This window comes from Lithobates pipiens, unplaced genomic scaffold (assembly GCF_037356315.1).
Source record: "Lithobates pipiens isolate NorthernLeopardFrog02 unplaced genomic scaffold, aLitPip1_a1.2 Scaffold_27, whole genome shotgun sequence".
NCBI classification, from domain to species: domain Eukaryota; kingdom Metazoa; phylum Chordata; class Amphibia; order Anura; family Ranidae; genus Lithobates; species Lithobates pipiens.
This window is the reverse complement of record NW_027507788.1, coordinates 88,810,631-88,834,160: the sequence shown is the minus strand read 5'-3', so window position 1 is coordinate 88,834,160 and position 23,530 is coordinate 88,810,631. Positions and strand designations below refer to the sequence as shown.

Here is a 23,530-nt window from a genome sequence, read left to right as displayed (position 1 = left end):
GCTGAGGATGTGTTAGATATTAAAGCCTCATTTGAAATTTAGCTCCTCAGAAAAAGAAGTCAACTAGGCACAAACATGTGCACGGATGTTCAGAAATTCATAGCAACATTTTTAAAAAACTCACTTTCAATTGTATTCATTTGTTCTGTTCCAAGCGAGTGGACAAGTGCTTGGAGACAGAGAAAAGTGCTATCTGTCAAAGTAGCCATCTCCTTGCTACATATGTTGTATCGAAAGCTGTGAAGTAAGAAGGAGTGCCTTTTCTGACCTCACAGCTAGCCTTAGATAGTACCAAGGAAGATGGGACAAATTACTATACATACTTTATCCCCTGGGGAGCATAACTCATAAATAACAATCAAAATGATTGTTCTTTAAGTGCAGTGGTTTTTAGTTCCACAAAAGTGATGCTTTGTCTTGTATTTTCCTTTAGCCTGGCTTCACACTATAGCGATGTGGAAACCAGCACGATTCCAGCCCCAATTTCTGCATCGCATCTCTCCCACCGGCAGTTCACTCTGCCCTCTGCGAACCACTGCGGGTGTCAATACAATGTTAATGACACCCCCAGATCGCTTTACAGATCACAGTGCGAACTGTGGATTCGGACAGGAATCGGATCGCATGACTGTTCACACCCATGCAATCCAATTGCAGTGTGGGAAAAAAAAAGTCCATACACTTTTTTTGTGTGAATCCAATGCGAGTTCAGCCATACAACTGAACTGGCATTGCGCAGACATCGCATGTGATCAGCACAGCAGTGCGGGTGCGGGTGCAAATCACATGCGATGTCTATGTTCACTATAGTGTGAGCCCTGACTCAAGGGTTTGTGGAACAGAACATAAGTAGAAAATAACCTGCTCCCCCCCCCCCCCCCCCATGCCCTGGCCTGAACCTTTTATCTACCTTGGAGTCTGTGTTCCAGCTGAGTAGGTTCACCCTCTCTAATTGACCAGGACAGAATATAATGAGAAATCTAAAATTTAGGATAGGAATAGAGAAGAAATCTTCTAAATATGCACACTTGATTAATAAAAGCTGTCTAAGATGTTTTCTCTCACTTCCCCTTGTGTTTCCAGGACAGGAAGTAAGTAGAAATCTCTATAACAGGACAAAAATGGAATTTAAATAAATGAGAAAATGGTGGTTATAACCTTGCTTCTATATCCAATTGTAAAAAAAAAGACTTGCTTATAAATATGGTTTAAGAGAACCCTTAACCTAACACTGAAGCCCCATACACACGATCGGATTTTACAATGGGAAATGTTGGATGTCACGCCGTTGGCGGAAAATCTGACTGTGTGTATGTTCCATTTTTTTTTTCAATCGTGTGTACACAAGTCCGTCGGACAAAATCCCAAAGTACAAACATGCATGCTCGGAAGCAGAAGTGGTCGGTCTTGTAAACTAGCATTTGTAATGGAGAATTAACATTTGTGACGTGGCAAATCGGTGACGTGACGTGAAATCTCCAAATGCAGCGCACATGCTCTTCCTCTTTAATGGGATAATAATGAAGCTGCTTTGCTGGTGATACTGATGGAGTTATTGCAAACACATTTTTAAAGGCTTTTTTTTCTAGTGATATCAAGAATAATATTATTATGTTTTTATTTTTTTACTTGTGAAAGTTACCGCAACACCATTACCCCTTAGTTTATAATCAAAGATACAACTATGTTGGTGTTCCTTGTCAATTTTACATTGTATTTTTTAAAATGTAACTGGCTACTCGCAAAATGTCATTTGAAGTAAAAACAACACATAGCCAAGTATTATTCTACACAATTTTTTTTATTGTGCATTAAAAAAAATAAAAAAATTTGACATGCTATCTGCCAATAGAACTTAACCAAAAAGTGCATTCTATGCATTCAAAAATATAGAAAATATACCAAATCAAATCATTATTCAACCAAAAAATGTCAAAGCAATAACTCCAAGGCCAATAATAAATAACACGTTATCTCCTCCGATTCTGCGACGGGTCTGGTTGAAGAACGACTATTCAGAAACGTATTGAAAAGCAAGAAATGAAAAGCGTGAACTGAAAAATGCATAAAGAAAAGCGCGAATCAACACTCACCAAACTTCTACTAACACAAAATTAGCAAAAGAAGCCCAAAGGGTGGCGCTAAAGACCTGAAAAACCACATAGTACATCTAGTACGACACTACGTTCGTAATTGTTGGCCAACATTTATGTAACCGTGTGTATGCAAGACAAGTTTGAGCCAACACCCTTCGGACAAAATTCCACGGTTTTGTTGTTGGAAAGTCCGATCGTGTGTACGAGGCATAAGACTGAACCACTAATACCTAACCAACCTCCCTCTCCCCAATTTAACCCTTAATCTCACAGTAACCACAATTTTTGATCTAGCGCTTAGTGTGTATTCAAACCCAAAACAAAAATGTAATATATTGTATCTTACTGGTCCTCTATGTGGTAGCTGCATTTGTTTCTTTTTCTGAGCTTTTTTCCTTTAATTTTAACTGCTGATCCAGCCAGTAACACATCTCCTGCCCTAGGGTGACAACACTCTCTTAGGCCGCGTACACACGCGCGGACTGTTCGCCCAACTTTGTCCGTCCAACAGTTTCGGCAAACAGTCCGCTCAAACTTAGCATGGACGGACATGCCCACACACGACGAACGAACAGTTTGCTGAAACCGTGCGCGATGACGTGAACGGCACGTACGACGGGACGAAAAATACAACGTCCTATACACTGCATTATAGCTTTCGGCGTGAAAATCCTTTCTGAGCATGCGCGCAACTTTGTTTGACGAACAAGCCTACACACGGGCGGACTGTTCGCTCAAACAAGGTTTCAGCGGACAGTTTTTCGGAATTTCCGAAAAAACCTTGTCCGTCCAACTGTCCACTGAAACTGTCCGCTGAAAGCCCACACACGAGCGGACTGTCCGCCCAAACACTGTTCAGCGGACAAAGTTGGGCGAACAGTCCGCCCGTGTGTACGCGGCCTTACTGTACTGTATCTCTAAGGCTGCATTCACACCTATGCATTTTTTGTGCTTTTTGCATTTTGCAGATTTGCTCTACAGAACGTGTTCCACAGGAAACCATGGTAAATGGACTGCAATGCAAATCTGCAAAATGCAAAAAGCACTAAAACTGCATAGGTGTGAATCCAGCCTAAAGGAGCAGAGTTGGCACCATAGGTAGCTCTCCTGCTTTAGACTTCAAGAATCCCTCTCCTCATCTACTCTATTAGAAGGCAGTCATTATGTAGTTGACAGAAGTTAGCTGAGAAGGATGAAAGAAGTGTTTGAGATTTCAGTTTAGTAAACACCCAAAATTGAGGACACCGGATTTCTGTAACGCTCAACGGGTACCGCTTTGTATGTCTCTCCACCAGATGTCCCCCAAGCACTGCTGATACCCCTGACCAGGGTATGGAGTTTCTGAGAGAACAGCGGCTGTTCTAGACTTTGAAGCCATGTCAGTCATTCACCCTACATTTGTGAGTCCATCAACGTTATTGTTTTTTAATAAATCATATAATAAAGCGTAACTCCACTTTTGTTGAGAAAAAAAAACATTCTCCTCTGGGCAATCAATGTATATTGCAAGGATTGTAACAAACATTATTGCAGATTCCTACCTTTTGTTATTCTGAAGAAATCCATATGTGTTTGTCTGTGCTTCTGTTTTAAGTGAGTCTAATGGGTGTGGTTTCATAATGAACTGTACAGGGCAAGACGTGTTTTTATTGAACGTATCTCTTAAAAAATGAAATTTTTGTTGCAAGGGATGCCTGAAATCTGACTGGTATCTTAGGCAGACTTCTGGGAAAATTGGTGAGCCAATCACACAAGCAGGAAATTATGTTTCTGGGGAGAGGTCAGTGCACATTCTGTGTACAGAAAACTCCAGGTAGCCATATTGCAATGTATTATTAGAAAGTGACATTGGCTGCAGGTTAAAAAGGAAAGGTATTTTTTAATAACATTTAATTACAAAATTATTAGTGTCGCAATTCTATATGCTAGATTATTTTTCTGTATTTGTTTTTTTTTTCCCCCACGAAAGTGGAGTTACCCTTTAATGATTATTACGCTATCAGCCTGTTTTCTTCTGTTTGTTCACTGTATTTTTCTGTACAGGCACAAAATGTACATAGTCTGAAGTGAGAAAACAAATGCAGCCATCGCTTCCAAAGACCTGGTAAGCTGCAATATATTAAATTCTAAAATTATTTAAAGGTTTACACCTGTTTCACACAGGCTTCAGCTTGTATAAGAGCAGTGTGAACAGCAAGGTTTGACAAAGCATTTGCGGAGCTTTCAGCAAGCTTTGTTAAAGCTTTTAAAATACCATTCAACTCCAGTTTGTAAATGTTGAACACAGATCCTCATAGGAGTGCTGATTGCCACTTTAAGCAAGCTGCTAGCAGGCTTCAGCGGGTTTTCAACAAGCTTCAAGAAGTGCTTAAGCCTGCTAACAGCTTGTTTAAAGTGGCAAGCAGCACTGGGCTCAACATTGGAGCTGAATGGTACTTTAAAAGCTTCAACAAAGCTTTCTGACAGTTCTGCAGATGCTTTGTCAAAGCTTGCTGTTCACACTGCTCTTATACAAGCTGAAGCTGTGTGAAATAGGCCTTAGATCTATTTAACATTAAAGGGGTTGTAAACTCTCATGTTTTTTCACCTTAATACATCCTATGCGTTAAGGTGAAAAAACACCTGGAAGTCACCAGCCCCCTACCTGAGCCCCTTCATCTCCTTGGCAGGGTCACGCTGTCCCTCTCTCCAAGGAGTCCTGGCTTTTGATTTGATTGATAGCAGCGCAGCCATTGGCTCCCACTGCTGTCAATCAAATCCAATGATGCGGGCAGAGTCCTGCATTTGTGTCTGTGGATGCAAATGCTGGACTCAGGAGCATGCCCGCAAGGTAACCACCTCGGGAGAATGCTTCTCCTAGGGAGTTATCTGATGCAGGGAGGAGCCGCGAGAGCTGCCAAGGGACCCCAGAACAGGATGTTTGGGGCCACTCTGTGCAAAATGAGCTGCACAGTGGAGGTAAGTATAATATGTTTGTTATTTAAAAAAAAAAAAATTGTTTACAAATCACTTTAACCCTTAACTCCAAAAACTACCCATGCAGAGACTCAAGCATTGAGCTGCCTCAACGGGGCATAGAATTTATATAGACTGTTTTCCTAACCATTTACCAGTACCCAAGTACTTATTTGCAGCCCATGCCTCATAGAATATACGTTGAGGTGTTTGCTATCCAAAAATGGGGTCATTTTGTGGGAAATTCCACTGTCCTGGTTCTCCAGGACCTTCAAAAATGTGATAGGTGGGAATGAAATGAGATGTGTAATTTATGCTCCTTGAAGGAGCCACTTCAATGTTGGTCCTCCATCAGAGTACTCAAGTACCTGTCACTGTCCATCAGAGTACCCGAGTACCTTTCACAGTCCATCAGAGTACCCGAGTACCTGTCACAGACCATCAGAGTACCCGAATACCTGTCACAGTCCATCAGAGTACTCGATTACCTGTCAAAGTCCATCTGAGTACCTGTCACAGTTCATCTGAGTACCCAAGTACCTGAGTACCTGTCATAGTCCATATAAGTACCTGAGTACCTTTCACAGTCCATATGAGTACCCGAGTACCTGTCACAGTCCATATGAGTACCCGAGTACCTGTCACAGTCCATATGAGTACCCGAGTACCTGTCACAGTCCATATGAGTACCCGAGTACCTGTCACAGTCCATATGAGTACCCGAGTACCTGTCACAGTCCATATGAGTACCAAATACCTGAGTACCTGAGCACCTGTCACCGCCCTTCAGAGTACCCGAGTACCTGTCACCAGGTCATCAGAGTACCCAAGTACCTTTCACCAGGCCATCAGAGTACCCGAGTACCTGTCACCAGGCCATCAGGGTACCTGAGTACCTGTCACAGTCCATATAAGTACCCGAGTACCTGTCACAGTCCATATGAGTACCTGAGTACCTGTCACAGTCCATATGAGTACCAAGTACCTGAGTACCTGTCACCACCCTTCAGAGTACCCGAGTACCTGTCACCAGGTCATCAGAGTACTGGAGTACCTTTCACCAGACCATCAGAGTACCTGAGTAACTGTCACCAGGCCATCGGGGTACCCGAGGACCTGTCACTAGCCCGTTAGACTACCCGAGTACCTGCCACCAGCTCATCAGAGTACCCGAGTACCTGCCACCAGCCCATCAGAGTACCCCAGTACCTGTCACCAGCCCATCAGTGAAATCGAGTACCTGTCACCAGCCCATCTGAGTACCCGAGTACCTATTTGCAGCCCAAGCTTCATAGAATATATATACGTTGGGGTGTTTGCTTTCCAAAATGGGGTCTCTACAGGTCTCTGTATGTGGCCAGGCTGTGTAAAAGTCTCACACATGTGGTATCGACATACTCGGGAAGAGTAGCAGAATGTATTTTGGGGTGTAATTTGCTGTATGCATATGCTGTGTGTAAGAAATAATATGACAATTTTGTAAAAAATACATAAATAAATAAATTCTTCATTTTGCAAAGAATTGTGGGAAAAAATTACAACTTAAAAAAACTCACCATGCTACTTACTTAATACCTTGAAATGTCTACTTTCTAAAAAGGAGTAATTTGGGGGGGTATTTGTATTTGTACTTTCCTGACTAGTTAGTGTCTCAAGAAATGAGATTCACCTGATGTACTGAAGGCCTGATCATATGTGATCAATTTTCAGAGAGTGGCACCATAGTATGTAGACTCTATAACTTTCACAAAGACCAAATAATATCCACTAATTTGGGTTACTTTTTACCAAAGATATGTAGCTGTATAAATTTTGGCCAACATTTTATGACAGAAACAAAGAAAAAGGCCTTTTTTTCACAAACTTTACGTTTTCTTTTATTTATAGCACAACATTTTTTAAAACACATTAATAATTAAATACCACTGACAGCTCTATTTGTGTGAAAAAAGGACGCAAGTTTCATATGGGTACAGTGTTGCATGACTGAGTAATTGACATTCAGACTGTAAGAGCGCCGAAAGCTGAAAATTGGTCTGGGCAGGAAATGCCCTGTATTGAGGTGGTTGAAGTGATTTTAAAGGCTGAAGGTTTTTTTTATCTTAATGTATTCTATGCAATAATATAAAAAGCCTTCTGTGTGCAGCAGCCCCCCTAATACTTACCTGAGCCCCATCTAGATCCAACGATGTTGTAGGAGTGTCTCAACAGCCCGGGACTCCCCTCCTCATTAGCTGAGACAGCAGTGGATTGCATGGATTTTTACCAACATGTGGTGGAAATTTAATGTCAATAGCACCTTTAGAAATAAATTTACCTAGAAAAATGGTGACATGTTCAATACTTATTTTACCCACAATAAATAGAATTGTTTCCCTTCAGTACAGAAGGGCAGAATTAAAAAATGTATGTAATCCATATCAGATATTCATATTTTCCTGTATTGACTACTATAAAAGAATGAAATATGATTGCCTACTGAGTGCCATGGTTACTTAGCCAAAATTAATTACCGTACCTAATTTCAATGCAGACTATTGGACCTTAACTTGGGAACTGCTTTAAAAAGGAACTAGTGGTTCCTGTTGTAACAAACATCCTTCCTCTTTTTAATTTTTATTGGTAAATGAAAAGCATATATAGATCACATTATTATTAAACAGGATTTATATAGTGCCAACAGTGTGCATCTCTTTACACTATAAAGAAGGACAGTACAGCTACAATACAATTCAAGACAAGAGGGTCAGGAGCCCCATAAGAGCATACAGTCTAAAATATAGATGGATCAGATCCAGGTCATAGCATCATAAAATACCCTCTGTTGCTTTTTAATTCATGCTGTCATTGCTAAGTAATTGGGAGTTTCAAGTTTGTTGTTTCATTTCCTTCTATTTTCTATTTTTGAGCCCACATCAGAAAGCTGCAAGAAGCCAACAGAGTTTTTAAATTCCAAAAGAAAAATGTATAGCTTTTAATTGTAAAATAATTGTGGACACTGGCGCAGTGAAATCATCTAAAAGAAACCCGCCCTAAGAGAAATACTGTACATAGGCTGCCACTGCTGCCTTTTTTCTGGTATTGCTAATTACCTGCCCGTCATAATGATCCTTTAATATTATCATTTTCTGGGTCACTGACCTAAAGCAAGCATCCAGATAAGAGGTTCTGACTATATTTGCTGCATATATGTTTCTGATCAGTAACTCAGTCTGCCAATGGATGCATTTATGTTCCAAGTTAGTGACGGATATCACAGACTCATCATGACAGCCGACAACTAGCATTTCCATAGGAAGATCAGCAGTGGAAAGCAGGACAGGAAAATTTGCTTCGTAAAAGGAAATGTCCCACCAGGGACAGTTGGGAGCTATGCACAAGATGTTATTGAGAACTATGATGTCTTTTACCTAGTTCTAGTTACTCACATTTACTGGACTTTCTCTATAATGTTGAAAACATTTCATATCTTCTTCATGACATTTCTTAAAGGAGAAGTACAGCCAAAGCTCGTTTGTCTGTACTTCTCCTGTGGATCACAGAAGTGCAGTTTTTTTCTGCACGCATGTGACCCGCTTTCAGCAGACAGTGAGCTGAAGCCTGTTGTCGGCTGATGTCACATGCTGGTCCAGGCTCGGGAAAGATTGTGACAATGGAGTCAGGATCTGCCCACGTGCCTGGACCAGCACCTGACTCAGCCTCTCAGCGAGAGGGTTGTAGTAAGAGGCCAACTATGTCAAGCTGAAACAATCATAATTTAATAGGAGTGGGGACCTTTGATACCATCTGTCTTCCAGATACTGTAATGCCATTTTAACATATCTAACTGGAGTTTTGATAACAATTCACACATTCGACCATGTAAATCAAAGGATTAACATTTATGAAACCTTCCTGACACCATGGATGGGATTATGTACTGTAACTAGGTCAGAATGGTTCCAAATTTTTCACACCTCCCATCCTGTCTTTTCACACCTATGCAGGTTGCGGTTGATACATTTTCCGGATATGTTTTGCATTGTTTTTGATAAATTTTTAATGTGTTTTTGACTTGTTTTGCGTTTTCGGAAGGGGATTGTTTTCTTGCGGGAGAAACCAACAAGAACTTCCATTTAAGTCTATGGAACCTGAAAACGCAACCTGCAGTGGTAAAAAAGTCTCTGACCCTTTACAAAAAATGCACAAATGTGAATGTGACCCATAGGAAACCATGTTAAATGGACTGTAGTGCACTTCTGCAAAACTGAAAAAGCACTGAAAAACGCATAGATGTGAACCGGGCCTTAAGCTGGCCATAGACTGTTTTTTGCATTTCGGCCAGGTCAGCAGGGGTCGGCTAAAATTTGAACCATATATGGGCAGGCTGATTGTATCATTCTATCAATCAACTTGGGTACAATCAGCTTGTCACATTTTACATGGGATTATTACTAGAGGCTATTGTGTACAATATTGTGGAGTATTTTTCATTAGACCCCAAGAAGTGACTTGGACAAACTATAAAACATCTACAACATTACAGAAAAAGTGCAGCTGAATGTGACTAACTACTATTACCATGACCTGAGTAAACAAGAACCTTCCCAGACATATGATTGATCACATTACTGTTTCATGCAATGTCAGGCGATTTTGTAGCAAAAGGGCTTCCAAAATACCATCTGACTGACCAGAAACAAATTAAAAGGATTGCTGTGTTAGGCTTTTTCATTACATATTTTTGGTAAAGTCTCTAAAGGAAACTGGCTGTAAGCTTAAGATTTAAGACTACATACAGCTAAGTGAAGAAGGCCTATCTATTTGCACTCTTAAGCCCCATACACATTATCAAATTTTCTGCTGATTTTTTCCTTCAGATTTACCAAAACCATATAATATGATGTCAAACCTTAGGAGTTTCAATGTGTATGCAATCAGGCAGGCCCTTGCACTACATGGTTTTGATAAATCTGAAGACAAAAATCATCAGAAAATCTGATAGTGTGTATGGGGCTTTAGGCCCACCTAGTCAGGCTATTGGGTTGGCGAAAACTGCAGCCAAAACAGGAACTTTTACATGCTGTTGTGTCTTGAAAACATTAAACAAAGTAGATTCAGCAAGCTGTGTTTTGTGACGTTGCTTTGGCCTGACTATGAATTGCTAAAAAGAAGTGTGAACCCCCAAGGGACAGGAATCGGATGCAAGTGCAAGCCTTTGTTTAGGTGTCCTAATCTTTGCTGTCTGTCTCAAGGTTCAAGTTTTTTGGCCCTCGCATTCATATAAAGGGAACAACAACATTACAAAGTTAAAATGATTTAATCTTTACATCAAATCATATTATCTTTTCAAACAGTAGTGTCACTAGGTCCCAACCTCCGGGGGCCTGGATGTCAAGCTCTCCATACGTCCTACAATCTGCCTGTCCAATCTTTGTAGAATTAACTTTAGATTCACCATGAGGAAGTACATTACCTAATCAATTTGTATCCAATCAGGTAGATCCTTGCAACACATAGTTGTTGGTGGATCTAAAAGAGGTTGCATGTTCAAATTATGTTTGTGTTGAGCTTTAGACCTGCAGATGCCACTCTCCACCACTAAACTTTGTATCTCTGCAAACTATGGTCCCTGTAGAACAGGCAAGTCCGGCCTGCCTTCCGGTTTCGGATGGACTGTGTGTTAATTTTGACATATATATTTTTTGTGGCCGCCAACAAATCCCCGAGCGCCGGGGGCCACAAAAGATATAAATGCCTTGGAGGGGACGGGACAAGTGCCATACAGGAGTATTTCTTGTTTACACGGCGTCCTGTGTAAAAGGAAGTCCCGTCCCCTGCGCTGCCATAGGACAACTGTTCTGTCCATCACAGCAGGCGGAGCTTTTAATTAAAGAGGCAGCTGAGAAAACAGGAGTTTCTCCTGTTGGTCTGTTGGCACTCGTCCCGCCCCCTCCCTGTCTCCTCAAGGCTGCAGATGGACATGAATCAGGCTGCACTGACGGCAATGGTGAATCTGCATTCATGGCAATACAGTGGGTGCTGCATTCATGGCAATAAGGTGGGTGCTGCATTCATGGTAAAAAGGTGGGTGCTGCATTCATGGCAATATGGTGGGTGCTGCATTCATGGCAATACGGTGGGTGCTGCATTCACGGCAATACGATGGGTGCTGCATTCATGGCAATACAGTGGTTGCTGCATTCATCGCAATGGAGTGGGTGCTGCATTCATGGCAATACGGTGGGTGCTGCATTCATGGCAATATGGTGAGTGCTGCATTCATGGCAATACGGTGGGTGCTGCATTCATGGCAATACGTGGGTTCTGCATTCATGGCAATACGTGGGTGCTGCATTCATGGTAATGGAGTGGGTGCTGCATTCATGGCAATGGAGTGGGTGCTGCATTCATGGCAATACGGTGGGTGCTGCATTCATGGCAATACGGTGGGTGCTGCATTCATGGCAATACGGTGGGTGCTGCATTCATGGCAATACGGTGGGTGCTGCATTCATGGCAATACGGTGGGTGCTGCATTCATGGCAATACGGTGGGTGCTGCATTCATGGCAATACGGTGGGTGCTGCATCCATGGCAATACGGTGGGTGCTGCATTCATGGCAATACGGTGGGTGCTGCATTCATGGCAATATGGTGGGTGCTGCATTCATGGCACTTGTGAGTCTGCAGATGGGCACTGATTAGGCTACATTGATGGTCACTGACCCTTATTTTGCTTCACAGTTCTTTATTTAAAATGTAAGATTTCTTCCTGAATTTTACTTTTTAAAGTTAAGGTGCATGTTTTAAGCAGATAAATACAGTATATCCAAATAAAACGCCCAAGCTCATCTGTTCACCACACACAGCCACAAAGGCAAGAGAAGTCTTGTTGGGCAGTGTAAGGATTAAGGTATACAAAATGGCTGACCGTATGTCATACTAAATACATGTATTTTTCTATCCTTCTCTGTAAAATAAGGATTCGTCATCTATTGTCACGTACTCATCAAGAAGTCATCAGCCCTAAAAAGCAGTCTACGCCCAGAAGATTGTCTTATCAGCTGATAACACCCGGAGAATTGTCTTTACTTTGAAAATGTTGTTTTTTTTACATTTGCTGATGTTTGCCCTTTTCTGTCTATAAAAGATGTAATAAAGAAGCCTCAGAGCCAGAGAAAGTCAGAGACAGTCAGAGTTAACGACGGACTTCTGAGCAGAAATACTGAATAATACCTCTGTGTCTCTTTGCTTGGATAAGAACTCTAACTAACAATTGGGAAACGGTAACATAACCTGACAAATAGGTGACTTGTTGAGGTCACACCTAACATTTCTGGCGCCGCGAATAGGGACTCGCTGAAGAAACTACAAGAGGCGAACGAACATAAGGACGGAACGAAATGGTCGGGCACATCAAGAACCACAGACAAATCCTGCGCAGGTAAGAAAAGCTTTATTTTCTTATAAACTCTGTGCTTCTTAGATTTGTGCCCACCTGATCTGTCTGAATTGTTCTTCAGGTAAACACCAACCTCTGTAGTAAGCGGGTCTTGAACTTAATATTTTGGCTTATGTTACCGTTGTTTCTTGTCTGTCTACTTGTCATCTGTCTGTTGTGAATGAGATAAGCCCTGTTTGTATGGTGTGAATTGAAACATATATCATCCCAATGGGTAACGGAATGCGCCCTTAACTCGTAAGAGTACTTTGGGGGTCCGACACTTAAGTTTGATATACGCTTTTTGATTCATGAGCCTAAAAACGGGTTGAAAGTATAAGTCCTGACTGCCTCAATAAAGCAGGAATAAGAAACGAATGCTGAGAGATTCCATGGTAAAGGGACGGAAATAAGGTCTCCACAAAGCCCGGAGACCTAGTCATATGTGTTTGGCCACCAAAAGGGAATGCTTGTATATGTTGTAGCCGTCAGTCTGGTCATAATATTTGTCAGTTGGCTAGCATATAAGGTAATTCGATTTCAGAAATCTCATCCAGGAGAGGTTTTTAGTATTTTGGCACCCTAGGAGGAGAAGGCAACGAGACACTTAGTAAGTGATCCAAACGCCACCTAGGCAGGACTGTCAAAATGGGCCAGACACATGGTAAACCCCAGGAGGAATCTCAGAAATGTTATGCTGTTAAAGACATAATTACAATGTTGTATGGGAAGGATAAGGCACAGGGCACAAATAGGATTCTCAAGAAATTGGGGATGGATGGAGAAAATGGATTAAGTGTAGAAGGTTGGGAAGAAATAAAGAAAGACAGACAGGGAGAGATATTGCAGAACAGATGGGTATCACAAATACAATGTTTAATTAAGGTTTCCAACAGGGCTAAAGAGGAGGGATGGGAGTATTGTCAGGAAAAGGGTGGATGGGATATGAAGGTCCGACACAAAAGTCTTCCTTCTGCTCCCGGCGATAGGGTAAATACGGGAGATACTCCACCTCCTTATAACACTACCACACCAGGTAATGAAAGACCAAAACTTTATCCTTCCTTAAGAGGAAGAGGATGGGTATGCCGAGTATGCGGTACCCAGAACCCAGACTGGGCACAGGAATGTGTACATTGCGGCGCTCAAAGACCAGAGCCCGTAGCTCCAGTCCATAGTCGGACTAGGGTAATACAAGTAAATAATCCAAATGCGGGTCAAGCAGGACAGCCACCTACAGTGACCCGACAAGTCGTTCTGAGGACATGGACACCTTGGTCGGCTGACACTCTTATGGCATTAATACAGAATGCTCCTGATCCCGTAGCAAAACCTGCCGCATTCTGTAGATTCGTGACACAATTACTAGACACACATGAAGCAACTTGGCAAGATGGGGAAGATATATGTAGACATAAAATGACACTGACGATGTTTAATCAATTTATGAATGAAATTGCTCCACATAGACCACAAGGGGATCCAGCGGCAGATCCACCAGGAATACATCCTCGTCATATAGATTCTAGACCCCTGTTTATTGCTCAGTTACGAGAATTTTGCCAAGGGAAACAGCAGGAAAGGGGTTCGACAGCGCCCATAAAACAGGCCCCAGGTCAGACTGTTACAGAATTTTACCTCAACATGGAAAGCATGATGGCTGACGAAGGTCTAGATTTAGCCTTACCCGTCACCATTAGGGCTTTCAATCGACAGTTTATGGAAGGACTAGTACCCCAAATAGGTGACAAACTGAAGGCATGTACTCCCGAATGGAGAGCCATACGGGACAGAGGAACATTGTTGCAGAAAGCACAAGGCATAGAGGCTGATTTAGCAGAAACGAAACCCAGAAGGACACCGGGAGTTAACACTGTTGCCCGGGTCAATGAAGGAGGGAATTCCTCCCGTAAACCTCTTACCTGTTATTACTGCAACAAGGTGGGACATATAAAAAGAGACTGTAGGAAAAGGATAAAAGACGAACAGGAAGGAAACACGGACAGAGACACGAGGGACTACAGACAGAGGCGTACCAATGATAGGGACGATCCGACCGCATGACTTGCCCCAGTCCTAGCTGAATCAGAGAACAAAATGCTCCACATGTTGATGAAGGTGGAAGGTAAACATATTCCTTGGTTGGTTGACACAGGAGCGTCACGCAGTCTGTTGTCTGATTCAGTAGTCCCTCCACACATGACGTCCTGTGACACCATACTCATAAGTGGTTATGACGGTCTTTTGTCCGATGCCCCACTGACTAAACCTTAAAAAGTAAAAATAGGGAGAATGGCTACCGCCTGACACTTGTGTATTGTTGCAATATGTAGATGACCTATTGTTATGTTGTCCGGATAACGATACTTGTTTAAAAGCCACTCTATCATTGTTACAATTCCTGGCTGAAAAAGGGTGCAAGGTGAATAGAACTAAGTTACAGGTATGTCAGAAAAAGGTTGTCTTTTTGGGCCACTGTATATCCCAGGGTACTCGACACCTCACTGAAGACCGAGTCCAGGCCATAAGACAAATGAATATCCCACGCAATTTTAAGCAACTTCGTATGTTTCTGGGAATGGTGTCATATTGTAGACAATGGATACCACATGCCAGTTCTCTGATGCAGCCATTATATGATTGCTTGAAAATAGTACCCTATGTACTCACAGAAGCAGGTCATGAATCTTTTAGCACCTTAAAAAGGTTACTAATTTCGGCACCTGCGATCGGGATCCCTGATTATACCAAAACATTTCATTTGTACATTGCTGAAATCACGGGACACGCAACAGGGGTGTTGACACAACAACACATCAAACAAAGGCCGGTAGCATACTTCTCGGCGGCTCTCGATCCTGTCTCTAGAGGATCACCGTCCTGTGTACGAGCAGTTGCAGCAGTGTCAATTATCATTGACAAATCCTCAGAAATTGTCTTAGACAATCCTGTAGTGGTACATACCACACATGACATACACGCCATCTTATCACAGGTCCAACCAAAACACATATCAATGGCAAGGCAGCTGCGTCTACAATGCACTTTGCTCCTACCCCCCAATGTTACCTTTCAGCGATGCACTTCTTTTAACTTAGCACAGCTTTTACCATTACAGACAGATTTGACAGGGGGGAGTAATGATGATAATGGTGTAGACACAGCACAAGATACTCAGGATTCTGACACACTTTCATTTCATGACATAACATCTGATGAACACGATTGTTTTCAACTTATGGAACAAGAAACCACGGGGTTCCCACATGTCACAGACATACCCATTACAAATGCAGAACACACACTGTACATAGATGGTAGTAGATTTGCCGATGACAAAGGTAAATATCACACAGGTTATGCTGTGGTAACGGACACACAGGTAATTGAGGCAAAGTCACTACCAGCACACATGTCGGCACAAGAAGCGGAACTAACCGCTCTAGAGAAAGCCCTAGAACACTTAGAGGGGCAAGAAGGGAACATTTACACTGATTCCGCATACGCCTACGGTGTGGCACATGATTATGGCCACATATGGAAAGCTAGAGGTTACCTTACAGCAGCAGGCACACCTGTTAAACATGGTGAAGGAATCAAAAGAGTCCTGAACAATCTTCAAAAGGTTATAAGAGTAGCCATCATGAAGATAGCGGCACACACGAGCGCAAAAACAACTGAGGCAAAAGGAAACGCATTTGCAGATTTAACTGCAAAGAAGGCAGCTCTAGGGGAAGTAAGCCCTGAGACCTTAGCCACGGTACAGGTGAGTATGCCCAAAACCACATGGCAGCAGCTAATGGAACTACAGGAACAAGCAGGGGCTATTGAGAAGGACCGTTGGGTTAAGGAGGGAGCAGCACCAGGCCTTGACAATACATGGAGGGAAGGAGGCAGAATATGCCTACCTGCTTCTCTATACCCAGCAATGGCAGCGGCTGTCCACTTACCCACTCATGTCAGCTCCAATTCTATGTATAGGATTGTAAGCCAAGGATGGCTAGCCCCTGGATTCAGTAGTACTGCAAGGAACTACTGTGCTGCATGCCAAATCTGTCTGATTAATAACCCAGGACAGAGAGTGAAAACCCCACGTAAACATCAGGTCCGGGCCCAATATCCCTTTCAGAGACTGCAGATTGACTACATACAAATGCCTAAGAGCGGCCCCTTTGAATTTGTTCTCGTGTGCATCTGCCTATTTTCAGGCTGGCCCGAAAGTTATCTTGTGAAATCAGCTACGGCAAAAGCCACCGCCAAGAAACTGATTACTGAGCTGATACCTAGGTTTGGTCTCCCAGAAACAATAGAATCAGATAGGGGGACACATTTCACGGGAGAAATAATGCAAAATGTGATGGCAATGTTAGGGGTTCAACAAAGTTTTCATACTCCTTACCACCCACAGAGTTCAGGATCAGTAGAAAGAGTAAATGGTACAATCAAGCTGAAAATACAAAAAGCTATGCAAGAGTTAAATAAACCATGGCCTGAGTGCCTACCCTTAGCTTTGTTCTCTATTAGGTACACCCCAACAGGAAAAACAGGGTTATCCCCATATGAAATACTGTTTGGAAGTGCACCTAGATTAGGTTTATATTTTCCTCAAAGTATGCAATTACAATGTGATAGTTTAACTACGTATGTAATACAGTTGCAACAGCGTCTGACTAAAATCCACAAGAGTGTGTATTCTTCTCTTCCAGACCCTAATTCTGTCACAGGTACACACGATCTACAACCAGGAGACTATGTGTATGTAAAGAAACATACCAGAAAGACACTGGAACCAAGGTTTGAAGGTCCTTTCCAGGTGCTATTGATTACAGCAACCTCAGTGAAATTGGAAGGGAAACCTACCTGGATCCACGCTTCTCATTGTAAAAAGGAGCCAGTTGGCAAATGACAACATGTATCTTTTTATTGTTTCAGTAATTCTGGCTAATAGTTTGGTTACCTCACAGAATAAAATACACAAGGATGAAGGATTTTCTAAAAAAATGTTATTACTGAAGTTTAAATATGCTTATGCCCAGAAGTCAGGATATGAGAAATGTTGGATTTGTAGCAAATTACACCCCAGCACAGCAAGTATACCACTGATGGCAGTTCCTATAAACTATACTGATCTTGCTAACAGTAGCATTAACATAATTAAAACAAATACCAGTGAGACAGTAATGTTTAAGTCAAATGGTCTCGCCTTTTCCCCTGATTGGTGTTTCAACTTAGGGAACACAACGGGAGGAAATGGAGAATGCCAAGACAGCAAGTTTAATTTGTCCATTGTCGTATTAAATGGAAGCTTCTATCCCAGTAATTCCAGCACACACCAGACATTATCTGACTTCCTCACTAACATTGTGGATAATAATGTTAGGTGGTTAGTATCCAACTTATCCCTCTATGGATACACCTCTCGTTATAGAAATGATATCAGTTCAAGATCAGTAGCACTGGGAAATAATATATATATCTGTTGTGAGGATAAATGTTATACTTGGATACCTAGAAGAGCTCAGGGATGGTGCTACCTCGCAAGTTTAGTACCAGTAATGGGAGTAGTAGGTGATGAACGAGGTGATCACCTATTAGAAGCTAGCATGCATCCTAGATATCCCCTCAGGTATCGTAGTAAAAGAGAAATATTCCTGAAGAAGGACATGGCATGGGCTTGGTTCCCGTCCTGGACAGGATGGGGTATAGACTTAATGAAACGACTAAATAACTATACAGGAATTATTAATGATGTTTTGGAGAAAAACTCTGATGACATTACTAAGTTAAATCTGGAGACCAGAGCCATCAGACAACAATTAGAATTACATGAATTAGCAATTGAAAGTATGAGTGCAGCACTGACAGGACTCTGTGAAACTACTGAGGACTATGAGTGCTGTACTTGGATACATAACACCAGCATTGAGGTACCTGACTATTATGACATCATTGCACAACACCGTACGGAAGTAAAGAATTTACAAGAGAAGGCCCGAAATATTGGTCGCGACTGGGATCCGTTTGGTGGAACTTTTAGTTTCTCAGGGTTATTCTCTTGGGTTAAGAAGGCAGCAATGACGATTATAGTGGTGCTCTTATTCGTATTTTTCTTTTATGCATGCTTTAAACTGCTCATGTGCTTTTGCAAGAAAGCCAAGGTAAATGATGCGGAAAAGATGGAACTTTTGTGAAGATAGGTAGATTTAGATCCTTGACATCACCCATCTGTCAGAAAAGCCACTCTTCCTGAATTTTAGATGTTGGTACTGTCCAGGGGGATGGGTGTATACCCCTCTGACAACTCGCGGTCAGGGAGAGTACTCTGGATATAGGCCGACTAGAACTTGTTCAGGTGGACCCAGGGCAAGAGGGAGGGGTGATGTCAAAGGGGGAAATGTAAGGATTAAGGTATACAAAATGGTTGACCTTATGTCTTACTAAATACTTGTATTTTTCTATCCTTCTCTGTAAAATAAGGATTCGTCATCTATTGTCACGTACTCATCAAGAAGAGGCCGCATCAGCCCTAAAAAGCAGTCTACGCCCAGAAGATTGTCTTATCAGCTGATAACACCCGGAGAATTGTCTTTACTTTGAAAATGTTGTTTTTTTTACATTTGCTGATGTTTGCCCTTTTCTGTCTATAAAAGATGTAATAAAGAAGCCTCAGAGCCAGAGAAAGTCAGAGACAGTCAGAGTTAACGACGGACTTCTGAGCAGAAATACTGAATAATACCTCTGTGTCTCTTTGCTTGGATAAGAACTCTAACTAACAATTGGGAAACGGTAACATAACCTGACAAATAGGTGACTTGTTGAGGTCACACCTAACAGCAGTGTATTAGAGCTTGAACGAACACACTTAGACCAAATTTTAATGGTTTAAAGAATGTCAGGCAAAATGATCGGCCCTCAAGCATGTTCACTTCATCAAATATGGCCCTCTTTGAAAAAAGTTTGGACACCCCTGCACCCCTTAGAACATAAAATCCACATACTGTACATCACATGGAGAAATATTTGATTAAGCTGGCCCATGAGCAACTTTAAAGTAATCCAACCTCTAACCATAGATGAAAACTATTACATTCCCACTAGCACCTGCGTTTGCTCTGTTATTCTGTCATCTGATTAGCTAACTCCTACTGTCAGTCTGATGGTGGGAACATAAAATGACACAAGAGGAATATGCAGTCTGCATGAAAGAGGAAGTGAACACCCTGCCATCCACATTGTAACATATAAATCTCAGCGTAAGCTAATAAGCTCTGTAAACAACAGGGTTTTTTTTTTCAGATAATCAATACAAGCCCAGCTCCAGACAATTATTTTTACTGTTTTATTAACCTTTAATATTTTCTTAACTCACATTAAAGCAATTTTTTTTCATACTTCAGAAGCTCTCTGGAAGCTCCATTGAGAGCTGCCAGATTGCACAGTGTGAGCTGAACTTCTGACTCCTCACTGCTTTGGAATAGGGTCTATAATAGATGCTAGTTCCAGTGTTTTCCCCCCACTCCCGTCCTCTGCAGAAAGCAGTTGGCAGAACTAGGTGGTGCTGATTGACAAACTACAGGCCTATGAATCAGCAGTGACAATGCTGACAGTGACGCCCTCTGCAACATTTTTTGATCCCAGTGTAGAGCAGGAAGGGGCAGCCTACATGAGGATGGTAACTATGCTCTGAACTCAGGAGCACTGATGCATTGTTGCCACACCATGTGCTTTAGGTAGACGCCACTGGCAGGATCAACAGGTATTTGTTAAGCCCCATACACACTATCAGATTATCTGCTGAGTTTTTCCTTCAGATTTACCAAAACCATGTAGTAGAAGGGCCTGCCTGATTGCATACACATTGAAACTCCTAGGGTTTGACCTCATATTATATGGTTTTGGTAAATCTGAAGGAAAAAGTCAGCAGATAATCTGATAGTGTGTATGGGGCTTTAGAGTTTTCAGAGGACTAAGAGAAAACATGTAAGTCAGGTGGACTTATAAATACGCGCTGCAGCACTTATTAAAGTGGAATTCCAGTCATTTGTTTGTTTATTAAAAGTCAGCAGCTACAAAAACTGTAGTTGCTGAGTTTTAGTAAACACAACCACCTGGGGGGGGGGGCGTGGCCTGGGCATGGAAGGGTAGAGACGTGCATTGCCTGAGCTCCCGGCCGTCTCTCACCTCAACGGATACTACTGCAGCTAAATTGCACTATGCCCACCTCAAAGAAGAAGTCCTTACAGAAACTCAGCAGAGCTACTCGACCGCCGACTCCCGCATCGCTTTCGGGTGATATTGGGAGACTTTTTCATTCCTCCCAGCACCGCTCCACAGGCCCCAATATGGCGGCGGAGCAGGCCCACGCGGACGCTGACCGGGCCACCTGCTCATCGCCGGATCTTGACTCGGAGACCTCTCAGGCTTCCCTGCCTGCCCCGCAGTTGGGAACACCCCTGGCGACCCACGGCTTAGCACGGGACACTATGGAGACCCCCCGCTCAATGCAACCGGTCGATGCGGACCTCCGCCTGCTGCTACAGGCTCTCCCCACGAGAGCAGACATCACCGCCTTAATAGATAGGGTGGAGGAGACACACCGACAGGAGATGGCACTCGTCAGGGGGGAGGTGAAAGACCTGGCGATTAGAGTTGCTGGCGGTGAACATTCTCTGTCGGCCCTGGAGTTGCGGATGGCAGCAATGGAGGCCTCGCAGGAGGCCCATGTGGACATGCTCCTCACACAGCAATTGAGGTTGGAGGAGATGGAAGACCGCAGCCGCAGAAACAACCTGCGGCTGCGGGGGTTGCCTGAAGCGACTGGAGCAGAGGATTTGGCGGACACGGTTGCTGCAATCTTCCGCAGTATTCCGGGAGTGGAACTGCCGTCTAGACTGGAGTTTGACAGAGTACACCGTGCCCTGGGCCCCAGGTCGACGGATTTGACTCGGCCACGGGATGTAGTTTGCCGGCTGCACCATTATGGCCTTAAAGAGGAGGTCCTGCGGAAGGCCTGGGAGGCCCCTACCTTGGAATTTGACGGCGCTGAGGTGAAGATCCTCCCGGACATCTCCCGTGCCACCCTCCAGCGGCGTGCCTTACTGAAGCCTCTGCTGGATCTTGCACGCCGTTGTGGAGCTACATATCGCTGGGGCTATCCGCTCTCGGTGACGTTCCGCAAGGACCAAAGAGCCTTTACTCTACGTGCTGTGGATTCACTACCAGCTCTGTTCGGTTTCCTGGACGTGGAGCCCATCGTTGTTCCGAACTGGCTGACGTCTCTGCCTCGTCCGCAAGGTCAAGAGCCAACCCGGGGGCGACGGAATGACTTTCCACCCAGACAACAGCGACAGCGCCGCAGACCCAGGGCACCCTCGGGGGAGGACTCCCGCGAGCTCTAAGGTATCCCCTTTTTTTTTTTGATTAATTCCTGATCCACTCCCCCCCCCCGGCTGTCTCCGTTGTTGTTGCCTCCGTCCTATACGATATGCCGTTGTCCTACGTTGAGGATGTGGCCTTTGTGGATGGCCGCCCCCCCCCCCCTTTTATTTTTTCTTTTTAGCTCCCTTTCAGCTACCTCCCTGGCCTCCCCCCCTCACCGTGGAGCCGTTGATGGAGCCGCCTCCTCGACCACCTACCTGAGGAGATGTCCCCGGTGTGAAGGCTTGTCTTTTTACTCCGTGTGGCGAGTTGGGCCTGGACTCACCACTTCTGAGTCACCTGGGAGGGGATGATCCCTCGTACTGCCGACCCCTTGTTAGGGAACATTGCTGTTAACTGGCCCTGGGTTGGCACAGGGTAGGACCGCCTGCTAACCTCCACTGATGTGCCAGCACTCCTCTACGCGCGGACCAGCTACCCGATGTGATTTCATACGGTTCTTCTATACCCTTTGGCGGGGACGCCTGGATTTGATAAACGAACGCTACTGAGGTGTGTTACGCTGACCAGGCCACCCGTGTGACCCGTTCGGACGGGAACTTTCTCTTTACACGACCGGAACCGGGGGCTCAGACGTTCGGATGTATGCTGGCCCTTATATCTGCTGACTAGTGGTGGGACCTGATTGCAATGCTTTCCGGGAGGGGGGGGGGGGTGGTTGGTTTTTTGGAAAACCTTTTTCTGGCTTGGGGGGGACGCATCGAGTCAGGTATCCTGGCGGGCGGTACACGTTGTCCGCGTTGGGTGGGGTGTGTCCGGGGATGGGGGGGTTATGAGACTTGTGGGGGCGGCGGGTTGTATGTGCCCAGACGGGCCTCTGTTTACCCTTCTCGGCTGCGATGTGTCATGTTGACCGCCTTCCCTGGGTTGCTGCTCCGTATTATGTCCTTCTGCTCTATCTGTTAGCTTTATTTGCACATTTGATTTTTGGTTTAGTTCTGTATTTTATATATTTCTGTTTTGAAGTTTTGAGGTGTTCTGCATGGTGCATCTGTGATCTACCAGAGGTGAGAGGCGAACCTGTGGAGCTGGCTGCCTGGTTCCTTGTCAGTCTCGTCCCCACCATTAGGCTGGCATATCTCACCGGGGGGTACGGTTTGTTCCCCCGGGGAGATTATATGCTCGTATTTCTATTATAGGGAGACAGGGGCACTAGGCCCACTCCCGTGTTACGGTTCTCTGTTCTTCTTTTTCTCTCCTCCACTTAATTCTCCCCTCGTTTTTCCTCTCTCTTTCTATACTGGTATCTGTCTTCTGACTTTCTTGTCTTCATCTCTCCTTTCTCTCTCTGCTTATTCCTATCACATCCCTTCTTCTGATATCTTTCCCCCTCCTCCACCCCCCTGCCCCTTCCCCATCCCCACCCTAACCCCGCCCTGGTCCCTCCTGACCCCTCCCTCCCTTCCTATTAACCTCGTCTACCCACCCCCGTGTTCCCCCCCCCCTCTCCGATTTGGTGGTTCCCCCCAATTTGATCATGTCAGTGTCACATGTGAAGGTTCTCTCCCTTAACGCGAAGGGCCTTAATACGCCCGAAAAGCGTCGTATTCTTTTAGCTGATCTACGAAGATTCCATGCGGATATCGCCTTTATCCAAGAGACACATTTTAAACCGACT

At 43.8% G+C, this 23,530-nt stretch overlaps 1 protein-coding gene across 1 annotated transcript in view; it reads right to left on the bottom strand.

The window, feature by feature from the left end:
* The window catches only part of LOC143933975 (paired box protein Pax-6-like), a 118,861-nt gene that overhangs the window by 37,890 nt on the left and 57,441 nt on the right, over positions 1-23,530 (bottom strand). The gene's annotated exons all lie outside the window — the stretch shown is intronic.